Genomic DNA, 26,656 nt, shown 5'->3' with positions numbered 1-26,656 from the left:
TTTCCTTTTTTTAAATCATTAGGAACAACCCTAAAGGTATTTGTCTAAAGTAAAACAAATAACAGACACACCATAAAGATAAATATAAAACAACAACTACAACAAATCGAATGTAAAACAAAGCTGAATGCATAAGTAGGATTGTAAATGTCAAAAACAACTGCTGAGTCTTAAGTTAAGTAGAATTCACTCAATTAATCTCAATTTAACTCAGCCAAGGTGGCCAATAAAGACCTAGTTTTCCCCTAAGAGATCCTTTTTCAACTTCATTTTAAATAACTTTGCACTCTGCAATTTAAAAAGTACCAAAAAAGTAGGTAAAAAAGTACTGTTTAAAATTACTCTGAGATTTTATTTGTAGTCGCGGAGTAAATTAGATGTATGTCCAGTAGAATGGCCACACACAAGATGTACTGCAAAATTTAACGAAATACGTCCTTTATCACAATTTGTCTCCATTAAGTGTTAACATTTCAAATGTTATTGCAACATAAGTTGATTATTGTATTTGCATTTTAAAACTTCAATAAAAATTTACTGAGAAAAAAAAAATTACTCTGAGATTTTACTTGCTAGTTGATGGCACGACCAGCTAACACCCATAGGCGTCAGCAGGTCTTAAGTGGGTCACTATGGAAACGGCCGCTCGATCGAGCGGCCTTTCCATGTCAGTTCATGGAGGTGTCTCCGTGAACAGCCGGAAGACATCCCCGCTGTTTACATCATACAGCGCTGCTCTGATTGGCCGGGGATCGCCGGCATATGATAGGCTGAAGCCTATCCTACAATGCGCAGGACAGATATCCGTCCTGCGCCACTCACAGGGGGAGGGAGAGGGAGGGAGAGGGACGGAGCGCCGAAAACGCTGCAGAGGGGGCTTTGAAGAGCCCCCCCCTGCAAAGCGCATCAAGCCGGCGGCGATCAGACCCCCCCAGGAGGACATTTTTTTTTGCGGAACGAACGGAGCTTTAATTTGGTACTATGTAATTATATTGCGTCTGGAATTTTGCTGCAAATATGCTGAATCTAAAAAAAACAAAATAGAAATGTGAAATGTATAACAATAGCCTTTTACTAAATCTCACAAGATTCCTTTAAAGAACAGGCAGGTTCTCGTTGAACATTAAAACAGTGTTTGACAGCAGGGCCAGGCCGAGGCATAGGCTGGAGAGGCTCCAGCCTCAGGGCGCAGTGTAGGAGGGGGCACACAATTCATTCAGCTGTCATTCCTAATTGTGTATGAAGCAGAAAGAAATAAGAAAAAGGGATACATAGCAGCGACTGCAAGCCAGATAACTAGATATTAAGGTGTTGGGGAGGTTGTTGGCCCTGTGGCCCTCTTAATCTAATAGCAATCAGTGTGTGACAGCTGAGGTGGGAGGGATGGAGGGGCGCACTTTGGTGTCTCAGCCTTGGGTGCTGGAGGACCTTGTCCCGGCTCTGTTTGACAGTATCAAATGGTTTAAATGTTTTCTTTTTAGCATAGCAGAGAACAACTCCAGGCCAGTACAATAGAGTTGGTAGCATTAAGGTGATGATACAATCCTGCAACCAATTGATCATTTCCGATTGCTGTGGTAATCAATCGGAAACAATCAATTGTGCCCAATAATGGCCAAATTCCCTCTAAACAATCTGATCAGATAGATGGCATTGAAAAACAAATGAATTTCATTAATTTGATCTAATTGGTTAGCAGGTATTTCCAATCATGTGTGGAGGACAATTTAATGAATATATATATACAGTGCTGCTCGGATACCCCTTTTCAAAATCCGGATTAAATTTGGATCCAGATACTCAGATTTTGAAATTTTGGCATGTAGCATCTCTCTCTCTCTCTCCTCTCTCTCTCTCTCTCTCTCTCTCTCTCTCTCGTCTCTCTCTCTCTCTCTCTCTCTCTCTTCTCTCTCTCTCTCTCTCTCTCTCTCTCTCTCTCTCTGTCTCTCTCTCTCTCTCTCTCTCTCTCTGTCTCTCTCTCTCTCTCTCTGTCTGTCTCTCTCTGTCTCTCTCTCTGTCTCTCTCTCTCTGTCTCTCTCTCTCTCTCTCTCTCTCTCTCTCTCTCTCTCTCTCTCTCTCTCTCTCTCTCTCTCTCTCTCTCTCTCTCTATATATATATATATATATATATATATTTCCCCTAGCAGTTATCCAGTGCATTTATGTTCATGTTGAGTTTAAACTACAGACCCTGGCTCTGATTTTTTTCATTATAAAGGTGTAAATTGTGTAATTTTATTCCTGGACAGAAGAGATGAAATAACAAACACAATTTCTACAGCTACTTCTACAGTGATTTCTACAGAAGCATTTTTCCTCATAAAGCCAGAAAAGAAGACATGTGAACACACATGAGGCCACATTTATGTTTATACATTTTGCTAACTATAACTTTCCCTCCCAGAATGGTTATTCTCCCTAATGAATGGATGAATCCTTGACCATATATATTATCCTAAAAAAAAAGTGTGACGTATGAAAATTGCTCTGTTTTTTCAAAGTAGTCAAGTGGTTAAAGAATTGAAAAAAGTTTTTTTCACTAAAATACTTTTTGCAATTTTTCTGTCATGAAAGAAGGCTTCCAGATTGGACTGTAAGCCCACCAGTAATTTTACATCCAACGCCTTCTTGGGGCACATAAACAAGAGAGATTAACCCATTGTCCTTAGTATTGGAAGAGAGTGGTTTGAAGGGGGTGATCCACCCCACCTACTTTGCTGGCCAATACACGCTTGCATGGTGGATGGGAGGAGGGTTCAATTAAAATGTAGCAGCAAAATAACATGAACTAATTGCACTACATGGTCCCATTCAGAGGTTCTTAGCATTGCTTATTTTATTCAAAGGTCTTAAAAAGGTTTATGTAGTGTGCATCTTTATCTTCCTTGTATACTAAAGTCTATTTTGAATAATGTTCTTCCAAGAAGTAGAGAATAGGGATGGTTGGAATAGCTGAATTCTGAATTCCATCTGGTCATTCTAATTTCTAAGCAGAATTCTTTAGAATTCTGCCATTTTCATTAAAGTAAAAAATGCCAAATTTAGCAGTTAATTATAAAGCACACATACATCACCAAATTTGCTAGGTATAAATAGTGATAACAAGTAAACTAAAAAGTATTTTTTTTTTCAAAAATACCTTGTAGTTTTTGAAGAAAAAATTGATTTTCAAAAGTTCAAAAAAAATTTTTTTTTTAAACACTGTAAAATGACATTTTGCTGTTGTATACTTTAATATTTACAGAGTTCTGAGTGTTATATACATTTTAAGAAAACAGACAGCATGAGGTTCCTTCTACCAAGGCCCTTGTCACTCATGCAGGCTGGCAGAGCCATGGTATTAACAAGGGCTCTGGAGGGGAGGAGCGGTAAAGCATGGACCATGCAAGCTGATATAGCTCAGGATGTGGAGGCTCCGAATTCTGTTAATAATTCATGCATGGGTAACAAGAGTTTAAAGAGGCTTGGGAGGGGGAAACCAACACTGTCTGTTTCCATAAAATGTATACACAATTCAGAATTTAGAATTCTGAAGTATATATTAAAGTGCACCACAGCAAAATTTTATTTTACCAAGTTTAAAAAAAATGTATTTTTGAACTTAAAAAAAGGATTCTTTTTCAAAAACTGCAATTCTTTTTGAAATTATTTTTACTTGTTCCCACTTTCCTATGATATGGTGATGATAGCATGTATGGGTGTTTTGCAATTAACTGCTAAAGTCAGCTGTATTGACTTTAATGTTAATGGAAAAATTCCATGGAATTCTGATTTGGGAATGCTGAATTCCGATGAAAAATTAAAAATTCAGAATTCTGTGAAATCCAATTGTTCATGCCTACTAGAAAGGTGAGCAGGGATTTTAGAATGACACGTTTGCTTGGATTAAGCTTTGCTTGACCTGTAATGTGTATGTAAAAAGCTGCAAAATACAATGAGTGTAGATTTACTGGTTAGTTGAATATTGGTAAATTTACGGATATTGTACTATGTCATTTTACCATTAGTAGAATATCTGAAAATTTGCTGATATTCTAATATGACTTAACTGTAACCTAACCCTCAAATGGGCCCTCCCCTACCTAGGCCTAACACTCATCCCACCTACCTACACCTAACACTAACCTCAAATATCCTTGACTATCACTGACCCCCCACCTACTCCTAACACTAAACTCCAGCCAGAATGGCTAATTATCCAGTGCCAGGCTTCTGCTATCATTTAATGGAATCCCGGTGCCCACAATAGCTACTAGTTATCCAGTGCCTAAATTCTGCTGTAGCAAAGTGGAACTCCGGCACCAGTGATGAATACAACGTAATTTCACATTGTAATTCGCAATTACGATGCACAACTGTAATGCAAAATTTCAGGAAAAATCATAATTCATTTTGTTTGTAAACGTAATCAGGAACTGTAATTTTGCAATTTCACATAACTTTCATGCTGACATTTGCGGTTAAAAGAAAAGCCCCCAATCATCACCAAAATTGCTATGCATGTTAAGAAAAATAGTGGGAACAAGACAAAAAATAATTTTTCAAAAAGACCATGTAGAGAAAATCGATTGTAAAAATGCCAAGGAAAAAGGGTTTTGTTTTTTCTGAGATTAAAAACCATTTTTTCTTTGCATTTTTAAAATCAATTTTTCAAAAACTACAATGTCTTTTTGACTTATTCCCACTATTCTCCTTAATATACTTTGCAATTTTGGTAACGATAGCATGTTCGGGGGCTTAGCTATTAACCGCTAAATTCAGCAAGAAATTATGCAAACATTACATGAAAATTACACAAAATTGGACTATACAAAATCAATTGAAAGTCCAAACTGTAATTACATATGGCCGTAATTGCAAAAATGTATGCAAAATTCCACATAATTAACAAATTGCGAACATCACTATCCAGGGCCCTCCATAAGCTGCTAATTACCCATGCCAAACTACTGCTAGAGTATAGCGGGGCTCCTGCTCCCACCGTAGCCACTACCTGTCTCGCACCCAAATTACTGCCATGTTACGGCCATAGCTGCAATTATTAGGCGTGCCCTGGGCCCAACGGTTTCACCTTGTTTTATTTTTATTTAAAATTATTTAGGACATAGTCACATAATACAGACACACGGTGCTGTTTTCTTCAGATATTTTTGGTGGGCAATTAATCCCTTTTAAAAAGGACAATGGCTCTTGACAATATTGGATACATAATATCCATTCTTTTGAGCATATCAGCAGACATGTTTAGTTGGCTACAGTATTTACAGGTACAAAAAAACCTAAACAAGCAGAAATCATGCTGCCAGATTACAGATGGTGTGTTACTGTACACTAAGACATCTGAAACGCTTCTAGTCCCTCATCTGTTTAATGTCCATCAGAGAGTATTAGCTTTCATTTTAGCAGGATGGATATCACAGAGGACCATAAAGCAATTCAATAAATATCCACATCGGTGATTTCTAATACAATCCTAGTGACCCAGGGAAGCCATGGTCTATCTTTGGAAGTTCATACAGTCACTCAGGAGACCCGCAGAAGCTTTTGTTAGGATTTATGTATGCTGACTGTTTTATAAAGTCACATAAAGTATGAATTGTACAGCATAATGGAGCCAGAGTTTCAATGCCTACACCAGTGGCCTAATCGGAAGCCGCTTGAAGGAAAATGATAAGGGAAAACGTAATTACACCATAAAGCTTTATCAGCCCACGTAATCACAAGTTATCGGACATTCCACGAGGGTTATAATAGTAAAATGCATTGCAACATCTTAGGTTACACAAATAAATAACACATTTTCCATTGTGGAAATTCAAGATGTTTGCCATCTAACTTAAATATTTTAAGAGTATGCATAAAATGGTATTAAAGGTAATGGATTTAAGCTAATTTTTGGCAGCATGTTGTAATATGCATAATGTATTCAAACTGCGTTATCATATTCCACACCTTAATAAGTTTTTGTGAGGCTTTGAATCCATTAATATATCCTTCAAAGAGAGTGAAATCTGTTACTTCCTTGGAATCTGTCTGTTCTCATTACACCCCTTAAATGAATTTAAACTTGATTTCAGTTGTTTTGGGGCATCTCACCTATAGCCCTTATTTGCTGCCTAGTATTGTGATGGATTGTAAGATCTTTGAGAAATAATCTAGTTGTCTTACCTGCTTGATGTCGCAGACACTTTTACACTTGAAGTTAATTCCTGCATTACTTTACTCTATTATACAGCAAGGGGCCACAAAATTGATGCAAGTCTATGGAGACTATGTTATTGTGGTCCATTGCAGTGCGCTGGAAGTATCCAAGCTGAATCAGGGTAAACAGTGCATTACAGAAAGCACCGTACTTAATGTACGGCGGTGCTTGGAGTAATGGAAGTTTATAGGCAATGCACTATGTGCGAACGATGTGATGCGGTGCTTTGTGGCATGCGTGTGTGGACCAATGGTAATCCTAGGGAATCCCAGTGATGTAGTTCCTGCCCAGCAGGGAGTATGTCACTGAGCGGGGGGCAGTGCTATTCATATGACCCTGTTGGCTTACTCTGCTGCAGGGTCAAATGACTGTTGATTTTTGCGTTGCGGTGGGATTTGACAGGAGCATTGCATCCCACCGTAACACAACAAATAGCTGTAAAACCGGCCTCAAAGTGCACATAGATTCCAAGCAACCTAATGCCAACAACTTTGATCTTTCAATCTCCATACCATTAGGTAAAGCTTCTTTTGATTCAGAGGAAAGATCCAATCCTGGATGTTGATGGTAGTTTGAAATGCTGAGTTTCATTGGAGGCCTGGTAGCAGGAGAAGGAGAGTAAATCATATTACAAGTTGCAGGTATTGGTACTTGTTTACAGAAATAAATGTCCAGGGTTGGATCAACCTGTTTTCTACTGTCATGAAGGCACTGGGTTAGGATCACATATGCAGCACACATATTTCATACACTTGATTCCATTCTTCTAATAGTCATGTGTTCTAAATTCTTATCCCAACATCTGAGTCACAGCAAACAATTGCCAATTTGATGCTGTAGGTGGATTTATGTCTTCATTTCACTTATGGTGAAAGAGGAGTGGTAACTGTGTGGTGGGACTGACAGTGGATCATTAAGCACTGTAGTACAGTTGCTGGGGATTTCAGTGGAAAAGGAAATTTATTTGCTTTTTAATACTGACAACTGAACTCATTATCATTACTATCATTGTTTTTTAATTTTTCTTTGATCTGTGCAAAGATATTATAGGCCATGGCTTATGGTGTCCACATTTCCAGAGAGTAACAAGATGTAGACTGCGTCCTTATGTGTCATAAGTTTCATTTCTTCACAAGCCAGGAAAATGATTCATGCCTTTTTATGGTCAGTTTTACACTATTTTGTATGAAGGAGTAGAGTAGAGCGTAGGTACTGCAGTACTCTTCTAGAGGTGGGGGTATAGGCAGTGGCATATGCATACGCCAGGACCAGTTGTCTTCAAAGCTTCAGCATGCTCTGGCTGTTTAAGGTTGTGCATTTAGTGAAAGATGGAAATGGAGGTTGACACTGCTGTCAAACCCTTTATAATTCAACATTATATTGGTAGGTGAGCAGAGGCGCCAGAAGGATAAAAGTACATAAAATTTTTAAAAAATTGCTGGGAGGAAGTGGTGGACTCGCCTCCGTTAAAGCAGACACCAAGGACTGTAAATGTATAGATATACACATTTATTGAAAATACCCCAAAGATGCAACGCGTTTCGCGGGCACAGCCCACTTCTTCAGGCAATAAGCAGGGGATAAACAACAGCAATTCAGTTATAGCAAGCAGAGCACCTCATGTCAACATGTCATCTTTGGGGTATTTTCAATAAATGTGTATATCTATACATTTACAGTCCTTGGTGTCTGCTTTAACGGAAGCGAGTCCACCACTTCCTCCCAGCAATTTTTTAAAAATTTTATGTACTTTTATCCTTCTGGCGCCTCTGCTCACCTACCAATATATTTGAGTCCACCCCAGGTGGAGGGGTGATCTACCCCCTTTCTTCCTATCTACAGAGAGCGACTTCTTAATCCTGAGTGAGGACAGGTCTAATCTCCTCACCTGCCTAATGAGTGGTTACCTAGGTGGTAACCCGTGTTTGTGAGTATTACCATCTCACTGTTTCATTTATCCAATCAATTTTGACATACTACACCATATTGGGCTCTCGATTTCTCTTCAACTATAATTCAACATTAGCTTCTATGGAGCCTCCATAGAAGTGCTGACAGTGCGCAAAGGCCATCAGGCTTTCACTGCCCTGCAGCCACCTCCCAACACCTGCTCATCTGCAAGGTATGTGTACTAGTTATTTTTGCGTTGCATCTTATGCAGCTCATGACTTGTTCATGGATGTGACTAATAATGCATGAAAGCGATTGACAGCAGTGCTGATCTCCATTTCCATCTTTTACTAATTACACTGTATTGCACCTTGCAGAGCTAATTAAACAAACACAAGTTCTTTGGTCAATAGGTCAACAACATTAAATTGGTCTGGGAAGATTGTATCTAAACTTAGCATGTCAAGCTGGCTTTGATATCTTGACACCATTAGTTTAAGCACCAGAGCTGTAGTGCTATTGCTAGCACAACATACCATTCCTCTCCATGTGCTAACAAACCTCCTCCATTATACCTTCTCCATCAAAGGAAATACCTATAATCCATCCACGCCACCCTGTAATGTACCCCTCCTTCTCCCCCAACACAACTGCCTAATGTAAAAATCCACCTACATATCCTAGCAAACCTCCTCAGATGTGTCCCCCCAGCATACCTCTCCAACATAGATGACATGGTTTTTCCCTATGTCCTAGCAACCCCTACAGACATACTTTATACTCACCCATCCCAGTTGTGAAAGTAAGACCAAAATTACTCCCACAACGAAGAAACTAGGTGCAGAAAACCCTAGTGCCAAAATTAACAGCCTATTCTGAGACAAACCAGCACTAAAATAATCAATAATGATCAGGGCTGAGTTACACTTACTGGTGGATAATGTTGGCACTTTCTGATTTAGATAGGTGGCAGGAGAAGCGCTGCCTTACAGCATTGTTTGCTTGTGATTGTGTATGCCTACTCCTGCTTGGTTAGGGCACCATCCCACATATATATATATATATATATATATATATATATATATATATATACAAAAGGATGCGAAAGTTTGGGCAACCTTGTTAATCGTCATGATTTTTCTGTATAATTATAATTATAAGCCAATAATTAGTTCTAAGGTTTTGGAATCAATAAAATGACAACAGTGCCCAAATTTATGCACCTGTCTAATTTTATTTAAACAATTATTGCACACTTTCTGTAAATCCAATAAACTTCATTTCACTTCTCAAATATCACTGTGTGCGTCTCCTATATGATATATTTAACTAACATTTTTTATCAAACTGATTATACAGGATAATCACGACGATTAACAAGGTTGCCCAAACTTTCGCATCCCACTGTGTGTATATATATATATATATATATATATATATATATATATATATATATATATATATATATATATATATATATATACATATATATATATATATATATATATATATATATATATATATATATATATATATATATATATGTGTATTCCATTACTCCACTACAGACAGGTCTGCTTTTGTACATTTTTAACTAATTTATTTACATTTTTGTAAGCAAAAATAATTATTTTAGATTTTAAAAAAGCAATTTATAAAGAAGAAATAGAAGAAATAGTTAGTTAATACTGAAGCAAATGTATATTATCTGCATAGAAATGAATAGCTGCTCATGCATTTTTATACAATAATGCATTTGCATCATTATGCATCGTCCGGCTGCAATTAGATTTTCATCCATATAGTTACTAAAATAAATGCTTACCAGTGAAGGCAAGCAAGCTATTGTGAGACCCTACATGAATTTTCATGCCTGTACAAATGCTCATTAAGTGAAAAGTTGCTGTGTCAATGGTTGGCACTTAAATAATTACAGTTTCTTTTTATCATTTATGCTGTTGACAAGATTCAAATTCATAAATAACCATTATAAAAATAGTTTATTAATAATGATTCATTTCCAAAGAATAAGTGCCTTTGAAATAGTTACATTTATAAAATAATATAATGAATATACCAACATAGAAATAAAAACATATAAAGAACATATTTTATGTTGCATACAAATGGTAATCAATAATTCTAATGACTAATATAACATCTGTACAATACGTTTTTAAAGCAGTGTAAGGAGATAAATCTTTTCACAATTTAACCACTTTATGAAACATTTATGGCTTTAATAAATAAATATGGTCAATACATTTAATGTAACGTACAGTTATGAGCTATTTTTTTGTTAAATAATATAGTTTTCTACAGCGATGATTTAACAAATACACTAAGAATAAAAACATCAGAAACAGCAACGATTATTGCCTTTAAAAAGCAAAGCTCTTTTACAAGTCAATTTATGGGGGCTGCTTCAGCGAAGAATCTAGCATGTGTACAATGGCTCCCCATCCCCCTTGATGTTCTTTCCCTCACACCCACCCACACGATCATGTGCCACCATAACGGCCATCCTCCTTGCTCCAAAGCAACATAGTGCATCTCTAGCCTAGAGGCTAGCGGTGCATCTGTACAGAATTTGGCCAGAACTGTCATCCCAGGGATTGAGCTCTTAATCTGCCATGCAACATGCATCATACTTGTGTACCCAGCTCCAGTCCCTTAGTAGTAAATGAAGTCATTTACTGACTGCTTGGAAGAATGGCATTTACAACTGCAGACAATTTTGATCCAAATAAATGTGTTTTAAACCCTATACAAACTTTATATAGCTCTGTGGAGCTGCATGTACCTCCCTTTTGAAGAAAACAGGAAGAAAAGAGGCACCCAGGATCACTCAAGGATAAAGCAATCAGTTGAAGACTGATTATAACTTGTCATCCACATTTAAAGATGTGGATTGCTTGTACAGAGGACTTATAACTAAATGCATTATGACATATTAGATCTGTCACACAAAGAATTCTTATTGTGTAATTTAATTTGCATCTGTCAGATTAGCCTCTTTTCTCTCTGCACAGCTTGTCATATGACATAACTGCAAAATGCCAGTAACTGTTTTTTCAGTAGCATTAACAGGAAGTGACCCCTCCATTTCTGATCCCTACAACTCATAGATGAGGAGCGTGATGCTATTACAACAAAATTAGTGAAACAGCTACTCTAAAATAAAATAAATACAATATTTCCTTAATTGATAATTTGAAAATGGTTGTTACTTTTCCTATAACCCTCCTATTGTGGTAGTGTTGTAAAACAAAGAGCTCTATTTTTGTTTCTACATAGATCCCCATGTGTTTCCAAAACCTGTCTTGCTGATAGCATATCAACTCATATTTTCACTTAAGGCTATTATATAATTAACACAAATCAGGCCTAAAACCAAAGCAGAATTGAAAAATGTCAAGCAAACCATATAATGTGCAGTATAATAACATTTATGCGACTTAGACAATCTTTCTCGCTGTAACATTTTCGTTTGGTTTACAAGCTTATTAAGAATGCATTACAATTTTAACAGACATATAAAGCAGGAAATGCAAGGCGTATACAAAGCACATGCTATCAGTATAGAGAAATTAAAATAGGATTATAAGAATTTAGACAGCACTATTAAAACAGGAAAAAACCTCTTACGCTGCAATTGTGTCTTCACTAAATTGTGTTCAATAAATATTCATTGACACTTAAATAATTTGTTATAATATATAAAAGCCAAACGGTCCCTTTGAACATCATTTTTCCACTGCTATGCTTTTAATTGACGTTACAGTTTATCATATTTTGTTTTATGTTTGCTAGGACAAGTTGATATAAAAGGAAATTCTGTCAAAAAAATGTTCTAAAGGTCATTGCTCGTCTATAAAATCTGAACCACGCAACCATTCCTTATATTTTGTCAGTGTCTTTCTTGCACTGAGGGAGTCTAATTCTTAGAATATGAGTCATTGTCAGCTGGGTACTGATGGTTGTTAATAATGAGTTGGGAAAATTTGCAAAATAAGTTTCGACACGACTTAAAGTTTCTCAGAAATAAACTTTAAAATTTGCCCTGTGATGACTGCTCTATCAATGTTATGATCATGTCTGCAGCGTTTACTGCTGGCTGCAGTGGTATTGTAACCCAAGCAGTTCTGATGTCATTACATTCATTTTCTTGCATAGTTTGGTTTGCACTTAAACTAGTTGCTGATTCCATCTGCAGTCGCTCTGAAGTTAATGACAGTTTAATATGCTTTTGTGTAAACAAACATTGTCTGCTGCAATGGAGGGGCAATCCCTTTCCTGCAGGCTGCATATCATTGTCTGCCTTTTCCTGCTGTCAGCCTGTGATTAATTACCATTCACTTGTGTGGGAATCTGCAGGTCTGCTCCCATTGGATGACCTCAGTATAAAGAACTGCTTCCTGCAATACTTGATGGGCTACCATAGTCTCAGATTCTGTCTGTTACTCTGCCCGTGCCCCACCTCGTTCCTAGTCCGTGTGGACTGCGCTGACTCCTGCGAAGGGGTCAGCGAGTCCTCCTAGTTCTGCTCTTGTTCTAGAAGTTGTTACCCTGCTTGTCTTGTGTCATATATTGGTTCATCGCCAATATATACGCATACTTGCGCATTTTATTATTTTCCTTGTATTCGTGTTACGTTGATACATCAGTGTCACTGATATATACGTACACGAACTGTTTATATCCTATGTTCCGTTAGTCAGCGTTCCAGCACGCTGAGCTAGTTATCCTGTTCCTGGTCCTGTTTGTGGATTGCGTTCATCTCTGCGAAGAGATAGCGAATCCTTCTGAGTCCTGTTCCCTGTATTACTCCAGCCTTAGTCAGAGTTCCTGCTTATGTCATATATCGGTTCATTGCCGATATATACATATGTTAGTCAGACGTTACAAATAGTTTCATTGATAGCTGTAATTGTAATACTCTAGGAAATCATACTTATTGTATATTTATCTGTGTTACATTCATCTATCTTGATCCTGCTATTTCCTGACTATCCTGTCCTGTCTTTGTGAGGCACGCCATTGCTGCAAACGCATTGGCTACCTCATTCCAGTCTGTTTTATTGTGGACGCTTGCTGTCACTAAGTAATGGCTAGTTTAGCAAGCGTTCATTCTGTCTACCTGTCCTGATCTCCTCAGTCCTGGTTTATGCGCTCAGCGCTACTTTGCGCTGAGACATTATTACGAAAGTGTTGTTTGTGGCTGTTCGTATCTGCACCGGCTCTGTGCACCACAATCTCCTATTGGAGTCAGTCCTCTCCTCCACTAAACTGGGGATATCCTGATTCCTTGTGCTGGTGTGTGTACCTCCTTCACGTCAGCTTATGTGTTGCATGCTGACTGTGGAGATTACACCTCCAAGCTTAACATTATGGTAGCCCCATTACCAATCCCTATTGTGGGGGGAATTTCCAGAAATTATGACACTGTTTGTCAGGGGTCCTGCTCCTTTAAAAAATTTGAAAAGCTTGGTCCTGAAGTTACAGACAAATTTATATCAGAATTGGTTAAAGTTCTGGCCAATCCCGACTTTCGGGCTTCTGCAATTTCTACCTGGTCTGATTGGATCGTTTGTGCTCTTTTTAAGGGCAAACTTTTTGATTGGGCAATCGATGTCTTAGATCACACTCAGTTTAGACAAAGTCCTTTGCAATTTATAGCTTTTGTAATTCACAATTGGTTGCGCATAGATCCATTGCCTTTTCCTCTTAATGAACTCCTGGCAGCAGGCCAATCAGCTGCTCTTTCAATTGCTTGCAAGAATGAGCAGCAAGCAGAAAGTGTTACTGATAATTTTCCTGCAGCTTTGAATGGATCACCAAAAACAGCAAGGTCGAAGGCAAGGTGCAAACGTTCTAAGAAACGTGTCCAATCTGCAGAATCGTTATCATTAGCGACTGCGCATCAGACCTGCAATGAGATTCTGCCGTTAACAGATAATGAAATGCAATTGTCTTTCAGGGGAGTTAAATGGACTTATGAAACTACTAATGAACTTTCATCACTGGCTAGGGAAAATAAAGATTTTTGTTTAAAAGAATTATCTGAGTATGATTATGAGGATATATTACAGAGTATTGAACAAATCAATCTATTCGTGCAGCAAGAAAAATTTGCATACACTACAGTCCAACACTTGCTACAGGTATTGGAGATCCTTAGGAATAAGAAATCTGCCAATCGCCTGCTAAATAATCCAATGTATGTTTCTGCCAAAACCACATTTGCAAACTGTGATCTGCCTGTTAAGTATGCTTGGAATCCTCCATTTGAGAAAGGAGAGATGGAAGCTCTGGTCAATGAATGTAAGAATGATTCAAGTTCATTTTGTCAATTTTACAGTGCAAAAAGTGAATTAGTATTGAATGCATGCATTAAGTCTGCCTATAACCTAATAAAAACTGGTGTGTGTGGGTATGACCTTGTGGCTCCATTGATCGATGTGTGGAAAATGATTTTGGACAATTTTTATGCGATTCAATCAGTTGATACCAGGGAAGACACACTGTCAATTGGAGACTGTTCCACTTCTCCAGTTACTGAGTCCCTGCCATGTCTTGTGAATGTTCCCGTAACTCCACCCTGTACCATGGATAACTCAGTGTTACTTCCCAGTAAAACAGAAGCCACTGATACTTTCTTAACTTTGCCCTGCACAAATTTCTCAGCAGAGAATCCAGAGGTCCTGCTGACTTCTGAGTCCAGCCTAGCCAGTACTCATGAGTCTTTGTTCAGTGAAACAGACACCAGAAAAATCTTGCCTGTCTCTGCAAACACTTCTGCAGAAATTACCTGTGTTAATAAAGTTCAACTCCTGTCTGATCCAGCAGATGCCAATAGATGCACTACATCAGTTTCCGAGTCCCAGCAATCCTGTCCAGAAACCTCAGATCCCCAGCATCTGAATTTTCCAATTTCACAATTGAATGGTGATTTAGATGCGCAAACATTGTGTTTTGATCTTCCTGTTTCTACACCTCACTCTAGCTTCGTGAATAACTCAGAGCGTCTGCTATGTGAATCCGAAATCGCAGAATTATTACCGTGTTCAGAAAATGTCCCAGTAAATTTGCCCTGTACCATGAATTGTGCAGTAGATCTCTCCAATGAAACTCAGGTCACAGAATCATTATGCTGTCCAGCAGGTGCTTCCATGGTTTTGCCCTGCAATATGGACTGTTCAGTGATCCTGTCCAGTGAAGCTGTGGTCGCAGAGTCTTATGCTTCACCCAGTACTTTGGATACTTCAAACCCTCTAGCAGAGGAGTCTGAGGCACTGCTTACCTCAGTTGGTGTTGCAGTAATATTCACTTGTCTAGCAGCTGTTTTGGAATTACAGTCTGCTCTAATAAAACTTGATGAATTTCTGCCCAGCGAAGCAGAAGCCATTGAAATATTGTCCTCGTCAGCAAGTGTGTTAGATACCTTGCCCTGTACACAGTCTGATTTAACCAATGTTGTTGAGTCCCTCTCCAGTGTTGTAACAGCCGAGGAACTCCAGCCCTGTCCTCTGAATGTTTCAAAAGTCTTGCCCTGTAACATGGATAATTCTGACTCGCTGGAAAAAATAATAGAAATCTCAGAATTTCAGTCCGGGTTAATGAGTGTTTCTGAAACCCAGCCCTGTATCCTGGAAAATTCTGGTTCTCTGGCTGGTGTGGCAGAAGTTCCAGAGTCCCCTTTCTGTCCAGTGAGTTACTCAGTTTTGCCTAGTTCAGTGGGGATTGCTGCACTACTGACTTGTTTTGCAGCCCTTCATGAGCTCCAATCCAGTGTATTTGATGAGTCTCTGTCTAGTCCAGAAGAAGTTATGGGAACCCTGTCTAGTTCGGTGCATACATCAGAAGATTTGTCCTGTCTTGTAAATGCCCCTGAACATGATTTGTTAATAACCTTGCTGGAATCAGAGACATCTAAGTCTGATCCTGCATTTTTTAGTGAGAATCCAGTAACTGTGAAGTCTAGTCATGATGATTTTTTTTTGCCCAGTCCTGGTTTGGGTCCTACCTTGACTGACTTTGAGGTTCGCAGTTCCTTGACATGCCCAGAAGTCTCTCTTGTGCCGGTGTGCCCAGATGTGCTTCGTATGCCAGAGTGCCCAAGTGTGTCTGTGTTGGCGTGCTCACACGCTTCCCTAGTGGAGACATGTTCTGATGTTGCCGGTTGGCCTGCATGCCCGGAGATGGTTCTGGTCCCTAAAAGCCCTGATCTTGATGTTTGTCCTTGTGACCCTGACTCTAGAGTTGCCCTGGGTTCCATAGGGGTTCTTGATAGTTCTCCATATGAGCCTAAGGGGCGTTCTGACCTGTGGGGATCTCTTTGGAGCTTCCAAGTGTTCTGGGAGATCTCTGAGGAAACTTGTCCTGGTACCTTGGACTGGTTCAACGGTGGGTTTTGTGTTGGTAGGGACAGTTCCGGTGGGCATTGCAAAGGCTTTGGCGTTTTTGGACAGTCCCTGGAAGGCGGTGGGTATCGCTCAGAGAGTTTCTGGGGGCTTTTTTCTGGAAGTCGTGGTTCTGATGGGTATCACACTGAGGCTTGTAGTGCTGACGGGCATGGTTCTGTAGGTTCTGGTTCTGATGGGTCCAGTCTTGTGGGGACTGATTCTGGAATTTGGTCTTGCCGGGCTGTCCCGGTCATCATGAATTATCAGTCAGATTGTTTTGTTGGGAATTTCAGTTTTGAAAAGCGTCTGGTATCCGCTTTTAAGGGGGGGGGGGGTAATGTTATGATCATGTCTGCAGCGTTTACTGCTGGCTGCAGTGGTATTGTAACCCAAGCAGTTCTGATGTCATTACATGCATTTTCTTGCATAGTTTGGTTTGCACTTAAACTAGTTGCTGATTCCATCTGCAGTCGCTCTGGAGTTAATGACAGTTTAATATGCTTTTGTGTAAACAAACATTGTCTGCTGCAATGGAAGGGCAATCCCTTTCCTGCAGGCTGCATATCATTGTCTGCCTTTTCCTGCTGTCAGCCTGTGATTAATTACCATTCACTTGTGTGGGAATCTGCAGGTCTGCTCCCATTGGATGACCTCAGTATAAAGAACTGCTTCCTGCAATACTTGATGGGCTACCATAGTCTCAGATTCTGTCTGTTACTCTGCCCGTGCCCCACCTCGTTCCTAGTCCGTGTGGACTGCGCTGACTCCTGCGAAGGGGTCAGCGAGTCCTCCTAGTTCTGCTCTTGTTCTAGAAGTTGTTACCCTGCTTGTCTTGTGTCATATATTGGTTCATCACCAATATATACGCATACTTGCGCATTTTATTATTTTCCTTGTATTCGTGTTACGTTGATACATCAGTGTCGCTGATATATACGTACACGAACTGTTTATATCCTATGTTCCGTTAGTCAGCGTTCCAGCACGCTGAGCTAGTTATCCTGTTCCTGGTCCTGTTTGTGGATTGCGTTCATCTCTGCGAAGAGATAGCGAATCCTTCTGAGTCCTGTTCCCTGTATTACTCCAGCCTTAGTCAGAGTTCCTGCTTATGTCATATATCGGTTCATTGCCGATATATACATATGTTAGTCAGACGTTACAAATAGTTTCATTGATAGCTGTAATTGTAATACGCTAGGAAATCATACTTATTGTATATTTATCTGTGTTACGTTCATCTATCTTGATCCTGCTATTTCCTGACTATCCTGTCCTGTCTTTGTGAGGCACGCCATTGCTGCAAACGCATTGGCTACCTCATTCCAGTCTGTTTTATTGTGGACGCTTGCTGTCACTAAGTAGTGGCTAGTTTAGCAAGCGTTCATTCTGTCTACCTGTCCTGATCTCCTCAGTCCTGGTTTATGCGCTCAGCGCTACTTTGCGCTGAGACGTTATTACGAAAGTGTTGTTTGTGGCTGTTCGGATCTGCACCGGCTCTGTGCACCACAATCTCCTATTGGAGTCAGTCCTCTCCTCCACTAAACTGGGGATATCCTGATTCCTTGTGCTGGTGTGTGTACCTCCTTCACGTCAGCTTATGTGTTGCATGCTGACTGTGGAGATTACACCTCCAAGCTTAACAATCTTCCGGTGATAGTCACCATGATGGTCCATTCTGCCTCTGGTAACATTACACTGCCTGTGCCTGTTGAAATGACACGCCCCAATTTTGTTTCTGCCTAAGCCCCAGTTTTGTCAAAGTCTAACCTTCGTGACAGCATGTCAATATTTTTTCTTAATAAATAGTAAATTAACATTTAAAGTAAACCTGAGAAGGGGAAAAAGTTGAATTTGACTTACCTGGGGCTTCTTTTTCTTGTATACAGGGAAAATAAAGTGAAAAAAAGGTGGCCAGTTTAACTTACCTGGGGTTTCCTCCAGCCCCCCTGCAGTTCTTCTGTGCCCTTGCCGTCATTCTGCACTCTTCCCATAAACAGCAGTGGCCTTCAGACAGCTGCGTGCATGGCCACAGGCCTTGCGCCTCTTGATTGCCCTCCAGTGGCCGGGAGCATTTTGCTCTTATGCAGTTCATAAAAATTGAAACTGCACTTAAAGGAGTCATCAGGGGATATATCGTAAAATTAGTGGTACTTCCCAGGGGCTTCCTCCAGCTCCAAGCTCCCAGGACGTCCCTCGCCGCAGCTCTGCCCGCAGCCGTTCGCCGCAGGTCTGTCCCGGTCGGCGGTGATTGACAGCGTCGCTCGCGCAGGCGCAGTACAGAGCGACCTGGAGGTCGCTCTGACGTCATCGCCGGGGACCGGGACAGACCTGCGGCGAACGGCTGCGGGCAGAGCTGCGGTGAGGGACGTCCTGGGAGCTTGGAGCTGGAAGAAGCCCCCGGTTAGTACCACTTATTTAGTGATATATCCCCTGATGACTCCTTAAAGCAGAATGCTCCTGGCCTGCAGCAGGCACGATCAAGGAGGTGCGTGGCTGGGGCCATGGATGCAGTAGTCTACAACTGGCTGAGTCAGACAGCTTTCAAAAGGGTACTGCAGTTGAACGGAGCAGCGCAGAATGACTGCAAGGAACCAGGAGGACTTCAGGGGGAGGGAAGAAGACCCAGGTACGGTGGGCAGCATGGTGGCATATGGGAAGCACGGTGGTGTAGTGGTTAGAGCGCTCACCTTGCAGTGCTGGGTCCCCAGTTCGAATCCCAGCTAGGTCAACATCTGCAAGGAGTTTGTATGTTTTCCCCGCCTCTGTGTGGGTTTCCTCCGGGCATTCCGGTTTCCTCCAACGTCCCAAAAACATACAGATAAATGAATTGGCTTCCCCCTAAATTGACCCTAGACTACAATAAATACACTACGCAATACATACATAGAAAAACGACTATGGCAGAGATTAGATTGTGTGCTCCTCTGAGGGACAGTTAGTGACAAGAAAACATATTCTCTGTACAGCGCTGCAGAAGATGTTAGCGCTACATAAATAATAAATAATAATAATCCCTTTAGGTATCCACTTTAGGTATCCTTTAAACAGTTTCAGCCACTAGATTTGGACCAATGTAAAGCAACAACAAATATTACCATTATACTTCATACTTTATTGCAAATGCATAGACATTCAGCGTATTCTTTCATTTTACCCATTTCTACCCATTTTTTAGATAAAAATGCAATTACTTCCCTCCTAGGTCAGTATTTAGCTATACAGTATTAGGGGATTTGAAGACGTTTGATTTAGTACAAATCAAATGACTGGTATCCCCCTAATACTGTATACCTACATAGCTGTATTACGGCATTATGGCTGTAGTTCGAGCGTTGAGGTAAACCCAGTTCAGTACAGAATACTAGAGCCTATTCATAACAGGTTTAGGTTTACATTATCATAGACAAAGTATGAAGGAGAAATCCACTCAAGGTGCTAAAAATCTTAAGGCGGGGGGAGTAATTCTGTTTTTAGGAATTGACTTGATAGGACATAGAAGTGGACAGCAGGCTAGTTACACAATAATGACAATATGTGAAAACAACTAAAGTTGATAAAAGAGAAGAGTCATGAAAAATGAAACTGGCATATTAAATGGCACAGCATACTTCAGTCCAGTATTATGAAAACATGAACCTTTTCCTGATGGAATATCATGCTGGGATCCTTTGGTTGGCATGTAGATGGAACTCTTTTAAATAAGGTCATTGCCCTCTGTAAAGACCGGCCATTTCACTAGAAAGCTTTTCCCTCTGTGGTGGTTCTACAGTAAGGCAAAGTATAATGAGCTGGAACCAAAGGTCTATCTATGAAGCAGAGTTGTTGAACAATTACTTGGCTATAAAATATGAAGTTAAAAGTACTTTAATCCCGATATTAGTCATACTACGATTACCATCTAATGTCACTGCCTTTTCATTTAATGCTGCTCTTGTTGCCTTTGGGCTCTATGGAACGTCATTATAACACAGTAGGATAGATGGATCACTGTGATATTTCCACTCAATGATCTGGATGCCTGATATGTGCAAAAACCACTAGTTTCTGCTCAGCATCTTTGAAGGGCCAAACCTAGAGCTGTTTTATTAAGGCACATGCATAGTAAAAGGGGTTGAATTAAAGATGTACTCATTTTCTACATCCAATTGTGTGATAATGAATTGAAAATTAATTGGAATATGACTGGATACTTGAAACGAGTTGCACTTCAGTTTTCTGCTCTATAAATGAATTTATATTTAGCACATCCTAGACTTCTCCTTTAAAGTAATCTAGCTTCAAGTCACATGATTACTTTGACTGCAATCACAAGCAGGACACTTGTTAGACAATAATTCTAGCCCGACGTACAGGACAACATTCACCAAAAAGCCTTTAAAAATAATAAAGAATGTTTTCTAACAGTAGAGGATTTCTAATCTCCTAAATAAAAGAACTTTTCAGCATTTAGTATACTAAAAAAAAACATACTGAGACATTGCTAAGAAAAGTAATGTCAAACCAAAGACAGTTTTAAATGCATTGTGGGGTTGATTCATTGAACAGCGGTATATTACTGTTACTTCCAAGCTTAAAGCAAACCTGAAATGAAAAATAAAAGTCAAAATAAACATACACGCCTCATACTTACCTTCGGTGCAGTCTACTCATTAATCTCTTTCTCCTCTCCTGTGTCCTGTTTTTTCCACTGTGATCAATGGAATTATTCTGTCCTCCATTTTGAAAATTGCAGTTACCCCATAACAGCTTCCTGGTTAGCACACTGTAAAACTGTAATATTGCCCACTTGAGCCATAGAGAAACATCAACATTACCTTGCTCATCAGTTGTCCTTTCAGTTACTGACAGCAACTGATATATAACTGAAAGCAACTGATATATTTCAGTTCAGACAAAATCTTGTCAGAACTGAAAGGGATTGTTGTAAGAAGAAAACGCTGAGTTTCTGAGAGGAACTGACAGTGTTGCAAGTGTGCAATATTCATTTGCAGGTACATCCTGTGTTAAAGGGACTCCAAGCAGTGCAGAAACTATAGAAAGATGCATATCATTTTAAAGCTCTCTTTCTCCTCTTTCCAATGATATATAATCCGCTGCCCTACGCCTTTTACTTTTCGCTATTTTCGCGATCGAAATTGCAGCGGCCGCGACTACATTAGATGGTACATTCTGCTGAATGGAGCTGCTGACTTTGAGAAAAAGTCGCCCTGTGTAATACAATATAACTATGGAAATAGCAGTCTGACATTGTGGGAGACAGCAGTCTGTTTACAGCTGTTTCCAACTGCCAAAAGAGCAAGCAGCATCTCCTTCCACTGACATCACCTGTCAGCAGTAAAAATGTCACCATGTGATAAATGTCAGAATGTAAATCAGGGAGAGGAAACATTTTACAATGGGCAAACACTGACTAAATCATTTATACATAATTACTCTAAAAATTAAGCACTTTTTTTAATTACATTATTTTCACTGGAGTTCCTCTTTAATTGAAGCTAGTATTCAGGCACAGAGATACTTTGTAGGAAAGCAGAGTGTTCACATTTATAGGCATGATTATTAAGATGTATTCTGTTTAAAAATCCCTTCATTTCTAAGCAGAATGCTTTGAAAAAAAACCCTTAAAATTATTAATTTTAGAGATGTGGAAAACTGCTTAAAATGTTCTTGCAGTAGACAGGTGGTATAAAGCTGAATCTGCTTCATTCATTCTATTTATGTTATGCAATTCTTTTTCACATTTTACAGATGGCGAAAGACGTGTTTTATTTTAATTTACATACCTGAACAGTCAAGAGTTAGTATATATAAACATACTTTCTAAAACTATTAATCCTACAGTAAATGCCAAGTATTTTATCTGTGTGCATTGCATAAAAATAATTCACCTCAGTATAAACATCTATGGCAGAAACTAGGGCAGCCTTCTGTCAGCCAATCACAAACACTCCAGAACTTGTCATTTCTCTTGTAAGTGCTGACCTAAGTGAGTCTTATTCATCAAATCAGAGCTCCAGGTATTCCAGTTTTCAATCTTGAAAACATGGGGGAGTGCCCCTGCAAAATGCGTAGCTAATAAAGACTATTTTACCAATTTCAGCCTCTCATTGCAGTCACCACGCAGTTCTGAATCTACTCTTTTATGCAAACATAGTCAGAGGCAAGGTAAACTGGAGTGGTCACTCTTCCCAGGCCTGCCTGGTCTGGTCCGCCGCTGCATAGTCCTTCTGTGGGTCACCACTCCACAATAGGCAATAGATCAAACTGAAATGAAGAAGGCATTCCAAAGGCATTTTATAAACTTGCGTTTATATAAATGGTTGGTGACTCCAACCATTTATATAAACCATTTATATAAAGGGGGAGACTCCGAAGCATGTTGCGTTCTGCAACCGCCTGCCTCCTTTATTTCAGTTTGAAACATAGCGAGAGGACCTGCTCATGCTGGCCGAGTACACTATTTACACAGACTTGTGTGCCTTCCACTACCATTTGCAGCCTGCAATCCACAAACCTTGTTCCTGAACACAGAGGAGTCGAGGACCCACCTCCAAGCCTGGTCCCTGGCATAGGTGTGACACAAGCTCTATTTCTGGCAGCCCATATGGGTCACCCCTCTTGAACCAGGTGAGACCTACGCATTAGGATATTGCCCCTGCTATCCACAACCTTTACTCTTCTCTCTTGTCCTTTTGTACAGATACTGTATCTTACAGGGAGCTCTCAGATCACAGACTAGGGGCACTTAACACCCTGGAAGCTCTGGATATATGTATATGCACCTCATTCAGCACCTCATAGCTCAGCGGTGGGGGGCAGAGAGTGACGAAGAGGGGTTTCAGAGACTTGTCCTGCAGCAGGGAACATGCCTCTGTTACACTCTTATGTTGTTAATGAACAGGTTTTCGTCAATGGGCTTTGGTAAATTACCGAACTTCTATTGCACCTGTGAACATTTTTATGAATTACCACACAAAAGTCTAAAATACCAAATGCGGTATACTAACATACAGATTTTTTAGCGATTTATATAGCGTCAACATATTACGCAGTCTGTACAATGACCTTGATTCATAGCCTTCTATGAATCAAGGTCATTGTGGAGGCAGGAAGAAGAGGGTAGAGCTGGTAAAACCCACCTACTAAGGCATGCACCTATAAAACTAAGCCTGTTTGTTAACTTTGTGGCATACCTTGCTAGGGACGGAAGTTACCTGGTCAAGAGTTTCAAACTCTTGCTATCTAATAACAGAAGTATGCTCAGTGTATATGTTACGGCCAAAACCAGAAATCGGCCAATTCTAGAATTGGCCGGCCGTTTCTAGAACTGGCCGATTTGACGTCGGCCAAAGTCCAAAATGCTGGGAATTTCTGACATTGGCCGGCCAGTTCTAGAAACGGCCAAAGTCAGTCGGCCAAAGTCCAAAAGGCACAAATCCCAGAACATCCTGGGTCCTGTCCAGCACCATGAATGGCACTCGGAACTTCCTCTGTGCTCTGAAAGATACACAACAGCATAATAACCGTCACAGCTAATACACAATCCTGTAACAAATCAGCAGCGTGTCTACTTGATTTTACGGAAGCAGAATTTTTTTTTAAACATCCTGCGCTTTAAAATTAGCTGCTCTGCCCTGGCACGGGAGAAATCAAATTCCAGTGGTGATTAGTCACAGATGAGGGGGGGGGGGGGGGTGCATGGCTGGGGGCGCTTCTCTGGGCGCTTTGCATGGCTGGGGGTCTTTTCTGGGTGCTTTGCATGGCTGGGGGTGCTTTGCATGGCTGGGGGGGGGGGGGGAGCTTCGCTGTGCACTTTGCATCGCTGGGGGGGGGAGGGGGAAGACTGCACACTTTGCATGGCTGGGGGGGGGGCTTTTCTGTGTGCTTTGATTGGCTGGGGGGGGTGGGGGCTTTACTGTATGCTTTGCATGGCAGGGGGGGCTTTACTGTATGCTTTGCATGGCAGGGGGGGCTTTACTGTATGCTTTGCATGGCAGGGGGGGCTTTACTGTATGCTTTGCATGGCAGGGGGGGGGCTTTACTGTATGCCTTGCATGGTGGGGGTGGGGGGGGGGCTTTACTATATTCTTTGCATGGCGGGGGGGGCTTTCCCTTGCGCTTTGCATGGCGGGGGGTGTTTGCCTGCGCTACTCACAGACCTCAGATCACGGTGACCGAAGAGGCGGGGAGAAGCGGAGAGAGGCAGAGCAGCGCGCACGCTACCCGCCCGGACCTGTGTACACTTCACATGCGGAAGTGCCAAATGACTGGCGCTTCCGCAGTAAAGTGTTCACGTCCTGCGGGTCACTTGTGCGCTTTGCCTCTCTCCGCCTTTCCGGTCCGGTCGCCCTGATCTGAGGTTTGAGTAGCGCAGTGCAGGAGGGGTAGAGCCGAGGGAGCAGGACTTCTGGACTTGGCCGGCCGCATACAGTCACAACGCGTTCTGGCCGTCCAAAGTCCGAAATTATGCCACATTTCTAACATTGGCCGCATTAGCCGGCCACTTCTCATTTTGACCGGCCAGAACCCGAAGTGGCCAGACTTCGGGTTCTGGCCGTAACATATATACCTCAAGTAAGCTTTCCTTTTTTTGTCAAATTAGTTATTCTGGTTTTTGTCTTGTATTTTACAAAAATCTGTACTAAAGCAATGTTCAAGCTCTAAGTTACTGTATTTATCTACAAAAGGCATCATCGTTTTGTTGCTATTTAAGACCAGGGCCAGTTCACAGCAGGGCCAAGAGGTGCACACAGATTGGCATAGCTATTATTTGTGGTGGAGTACACAGTGGTGGAGTATTGTCTGTGGTGGAGCCCCATTCAATACAAGTAAGCTACTTTTTTCCACTGCCCCCAAAAATGCACCTGGACAAGTACTCTATATAGCAAAGTATTGCACCATGGGCAGTGTAAGTGGCACTGCTATAGTGTATTCTATTTCTGGGCGGTGGCATGGAGTTAGAATATCTAAGTTAACTTGATCTCAAAGTGGTTTTCATACTGTGGGGACAAAAATGACACAGAGATGATATAACGACAAAATTCTTTGAATAATGCAGTATTTAAATGAATCCATGCCAGCTTTGTAGAGTTGGAGCAGCTAATTGTAGTGCGACCAAAAATGGGCACGCACAAAATAGTGGATGCCAGGGCCACCCACTATGGGAACTGTGGCTGCATCCGCTATAAGTAGCCACAGTTTCCATAGCAAATGACCGTCTTTTGTTGCAGGGGGGTGTTATTAGTTGCCCATGGGGAGAGTTATGAGTTCCCCTGGGGGTTATTAGTTGCTCGGGGGAAGGTTATTAGTTGCCTGGGAGAGGGGTAGTTTGTTCTCGGGGTAGGGTTAATAGTTGCCCACCAGGGGAGGGTTCTGTGTGAGAGTAGGGAAAGGTTATTCTGCCAATATTTCACTATATCAATTAGGTTGTTGAATATCAATACATTTACCGATATTCTACTACCGCTATTAAATACTCCCTAACCATTTTTTTTTTAAATTATGAATGAATCCCAAATTAGCGCGTGGTATTTTAAACTGTACGCTTGCAGAGTCCCTATGCTCCTCAATGTTATGTGCTTTTCTTCATTTCAGAAGAATCATAGTAAATCAGGCCAGTTGTATTGTCTTTATATCCATGAAGAATGAAAATTACCGTAATTGTATCATGAATTCATTATCTTCCGATGACTATTTGTTGCCTCTGGCATGATGGAATTTCATCCAGAGTGATATATTTGCCTAGAGCCATCTCTGTGTCCCTGCAGCACATGTACAGTGTAATAGTCACCTTGTTTACACTACACATAGGTATTAAGCAGAACACAACTGCCACTAAACATCAACCTGAGAGCATGTCTCCTGTCATTTACACTGTAGTAATTACATTAAGTGAATTATCAATTTGTATAAAGTATACTTCATTACTACAAGCTCTAAATTCAATTCCCACTAATCCAGGCCACCTGCTGACTCAATTTTCAATCTGTCCAAGATTCAGAAAGGCCTCATGGGAGTTTAGCATATTCCATCTATAATTAAGGGTTAATGCTGTTGCCTATTAATTTCCCTCATTCGCACAAAGGCTTGCACACCTTCTAGATAAGATCCAATCCTTACAGAATTAATAAGGATTATATTTAACGCTTGCTACTCCAATC

The sequence above is a fragment of the Hyperolius riggenbachi genome, chromosome 1, assembly GCF_040937935.1.
Source record: "Hyperolius riggenbachi isolate aHypRig1 chromosome 1, aHypRig1.pri, whole genome shotgun sequence".
In the NCBI taxonomy this organism is placed as follows: domain Eukaryota; kingdom Metazoa; phylum Chordata; class Amphibia; order Anura; family Hyperoliidae; genus Hyperolius; species Hyperolius riggenbachi.
This window is presented reverse-complemented; position numbering follows the sequence as displayed.